General features: G+C 33.7%; 1 pseudogene; it reads left to right on the top strand.

Annotated features, from left to right (window-relative positions):
• The first annotated feature begins 919 nt into the window (after positions 1-919).
• LOC148201489 (cytochrome c-type biogenesis protein CcmE homolog, mitochondrial pseudogene) lies at positions 920-1,944 on the top strand (annotated as a pseudogene).
• The last annotated feature ends 2,556 nt before the right edge of the window (positions 1,945-4,500 follow it).

Here is a 4,500-nt window from a genome sequence, read left to right as displayed (position 1 = left end):
TATTAGTGTCCTACATCGAAAATACTCCAAGTATCTTATGAGTGTTAAACCATGGACCCACTTGGAAAACACTACAAGTATCTTACAAATGTCTAATTATAAACTTACTCGTAAAAAAATCCAAGTATAAATTAAATGTCAAAAGGCTTAACAACATAAGTGCCCAAGTACAATCCCACTATGAGTTAAATATAGCATAAAAAATTAAGTACAGAGTTAAAAACAACATATAAACTCATTTATTTAATAACTTGGTCAACCTTTAAAATTTATTAACTTTCGAGTTTAGAGGGCTACATACCTAGTCCAAAAAATAATATTATTACCAAGCCCAAAACAAACAATAAACATGTGATCCAAGTGTGAGATGTATATGAAATATTAACACTCTTAAAACCATGAAAAGATGATATTTGTGATACACTAGTGCAAAATGGGGTTAAGAACGCGGGTCATACGTCTCGGTTTCCAGAAAACCGAAGCATATGTAAAGGCGGTGACATTTTTGTAATTTGAACGAACTTATACGTCTCGGTTGTAAGGGAACAGAGGCATAAAAGAAAAATTACCTCGGTTAAAAGCTAAACTGAGACGTAATGTTCTTACACTTTCCACCTAAACCTGGCTATTCAGTTGACAACTTTTTGAAATTGCCATACTACCTCGGTTCTGTGACCAACCGATGTAACCAACCGAGGCATAAAGGTTCTGTGACCACCAACCGAGGCATAAAGGCCTTAGGTATCCTTTCTCGTGAGCCTTGGGTATCTCCATTCTTTTTTCTCTTCATCATGCAATGGCGGTGGCTTATTCTAATTCCTCTCAAAGATTTCAGCTTCAGCCATGGCAGCGGCTTAGTCAAATTTAGAATCCTAAACCCAACAATCATTCATTACTCCCTTTCACTTTACCAAGGCAAATGGCTTTGTCACTCGCACTCCGATTCAGATCCCATCTTCTTTGCATCGCCTCACTCCTCCCCTCTTCCCTTCACCGCCCTCCATTCCAACCCCTCGTCGCCTCGCAGGGTTCGTGGTGATCGTGCTCAACAACTTTCAAGACCAGTTGGTGTTCTACATCACTCCCACAGACGCACTTGAAAAGTACACGACCAATCCCTCCAAGGCGCGGTTCCAGTTGGGAGGCTCGGTTCTCGAAGGCAGCGTGGTTTACCCGGCGTCGAAGCCGGAGGTGGAGTTCGTCATCACCGATCTGATCACTGACATCGTGGTCCGGTATGAGGGTTCCTAGCCGAATTTGTTCAGGGAAAGGCATTTCGTGGTGGCGGAAGGGATCGTGAAACCGTTCACTGAGGAGATGAAGAAGGAGGTATTGACAAATAATGTGTCCGAGAAGGCGAGGAGATTAGAGTGTTATTTTTCTACCGTGGAGGTTCTCGCTAAGCACGATGAGAAGTATATGTCGAAAGAAGTTGCCGCTGCTATTAAGAAGAATACAAAGATTATTGAAGAAGTTGCCGCTGTTAGCGTAGCGGCGGAGATACCCAAGACCACCAGATGGATATTTACAGTATTGATCAATTTTTGAAATTACAGATAGAGTATCGTCACTTTTTAGAGATGAGGATGGATTAACTATAGGAGATGTGTTTGTGTTGGATGGTCAATTAGACATGGGGTTTATCACCATAGCCAACAAGCTCATCTCAAAAAGAAAGGTGAAATCTTTGTGTTCCCGAAAGGTTTGGTGCATTATCAGAAGAACAGTGGAGATAAGCCTGCTTCAGTGCTTTCTGCTTTCAACAACCAACTTCCTAAAACATTTTCTGTGGTTGTAGCTCTACTGCCCAAAAACCACTGTACTGCCTCGGTTCAGGTCCTAACTGAGCCAGTAGAATCCGAGATATTGCATCGGTTCACCAGGAACCAAGGCGAAATCCTACCGCTTTTTGTCCCGGCTTACAACCGAGGTAGAAGGAGATAGACTTTTTACTTCGCCTGTATATGTCTCGATTGTAGAACCGCTGTCTATGAACAAAAATAACCGTTGTCATTTTCCTAAGTGAATAATATAATCAAAATCCAGGTTATAATGAATTGAATTTAGTTGTTATATTTGGAGTTTATTTTACTTGATATTTTCTTCTACATACTAAGAAGCACACGAAATCCTATAAATACCCCTGTCACAAGTAAAAATATAATTCAATACTCATTTTTTATTCTCACACTTAGAAAATATTCTTTACTCTGTAAGTCTCAGAGCCCTTGCAAGTGCATTTTCTTCCATGTTTTCAACCAAGAACTTAGATACAAGTCGACGACATGTCCAATCACTTCAGATATATCCAACAAAACTCCTATACAAACAATAATCATATAAAAATGTTATTAAAATAGAATAAAAAACATTTAAAGACTACATCGAACTCAATGAAAAAACACACCTCACCAAAAAAAGAAGACCTATTATGAAAAATATAACATATCCAATATTAATTAAAATAAATTACAATAAACTCTGATAACATATTAAATAATTAAAAAATTTAACTAACTCAATTTTGTAAAAATAATTTAATGAAATTTACATATGATAAAATTTAATTATATTATCTAATTAATATGTCGTATTCTTTCAAACTAATACACTTTTGATCTTCAAGAATGATTATGTTGAATAGCACCATAGATTTTAGAATGAAGACTTTTATCAAAACACCATTTCATGACCTGTTCACTATGAATTAAAAAAATAAAAATATTTTATAACAATATATCAGTATACCATAGAAATGAGTGATCAACAAAATATAGTGTTCGTCGTGCAATACAAATTTGTAGTAGTAAGAACATTCCAAATATTTTAAATTACATGGCTAATTCTTTTGGTATCGTTGTTTACTCTAAAACTAATTGAATAATTATTTTTTAACTCGTATTATAATTAAATTAACTTACTAAAAGGACTGGAAAATTGAAAGATTTGACCATTCCAATTTATTAATTAAACTAGATCATTATGATTTCCCAATTAAGTAATACGAGCTTATTCTATGTTAACAATATATATAGATTACTGTAACATTTTTCTTATGTAGATCTCCGATATTAAAACCTATTTATTAATGTAGATCTCCGATAACTTATGAAATTATTTTTCTTTCAAGAAAAGTAAAAATAGTTACACTATGGTTTGATAATTTGTTGTTGTCAAGGTATCACTGTTGAGATTGGAAATGGATGGAAAGGAGAAAAGTAGTTGAAGAACTTTTTGGGTGATGCAGCAATAATTGAAGAAGCAAAGTTTTCATGTGTTGACGAAGGTGTCAAAGGTGACGGTTATCACCGCCACTAGTCTTCTTCTCCCATTAAATTCAAAAACATGAGTGCGACTAAGCAATACTACTTTGCTTCACATTATTGAATTTTAAGTCATGTCCATTTCCATGGAAAACAACATCAATTGCTTATATTAATAAATTAAATTCACCTATGTCTCTATTTTCCTTTTTTTTTCTGTTCACGTCATGAATAATGATGAAACTGTATTAGGTTTCTGTACCATCAGGGTCAAGGTTGAGTAATCCCTACTTTACCAAAAGGATTTACTCTCAAGATGGTTTAGTGATAAAATTAAGAAAAAGAGTGAGAAAAGTTGTAAATAGAGGTTATGATTTTTCCTGAGAAATTTTATTTTTTCCTTTAATGGATCATTTGTGAAAGGTTGACAGGAAGGTTCAATATAATATTATTCAAACTTGAAATTTGACACAATTTTCAATAAAAAATATTAAGTGTAAGTTTTTTTTTTTTTAATTATACGTTAATTTGATATTTAAATTTATATTTGAATTCTTAAAATTCTTCGTAAATGTGCTATATTTTTATAAAAAATAATTATGTTGTAATTTAATATTTTAAAGCTAAGTTGTTGAGTCCAGAATTGATATATATATTTCTTTGGCTTTAGAAAGGGTTTTACTCGAGGAAGGTTTTGCACGAGTGCCGTGCAGGTTAAATTGTTAATATAAATATGGTTTAATACCCTATTTTGTCCCCAGTTTCGCTCGACAATGTCAAATTAGTCCATCCTTTACCGTGCGTCAATTACGTCCTTACTTAATAAAATTTATATCCCTTCCGTTAAATTCGTACAAAGTTAACAGAAGAGAGAGAAAAATAATTAACGCCGTTTGTACGGATTTAACGGAAGGGATTTCATTGATATAAATTTTATTAAATAAGGACGTAATTGACGCACGTTTTAAAAGATGGACTAATTTGACATTGTCGAACGAAACTGGGGAGAAAATAGGGTATCAAGCCTATAAATATTGAAGCATTATCAGTTATAATTGTACTAGTTAATTATAGTTAATTATTCAGGTAGAACTGATAAGAAGTTTTAATAGTTCATTTTTAACATATATTAGGGTTTACATGTGAGTATGTTCGGTTAGTAATTAAATAACATATTAACTATTGAGAAAGATTGGGTCCATTGAATGAGTATAATATATTAGTGGTTCTATACTTA

This window comes from Vigna umbellata, chromosome 3, assembly GCF_029865625.1.
Source record: "Vigna umbellata cultivar VRB3 chromosome 3, Vumbellata_1.0, whole genome shotgun sequence".
Lineage (NCBI taxonomy): Eukaryota > Viridiplantae > Streptophyta > Magnoliopsida > Fabales > Fabaceae > Vigna > Vigna umbellata.
The sequence above is the reverse complement of the archived record's forward strand: the minus strand, read 5'-3'. Positions and strand labels throughout refer to the sequence as shown.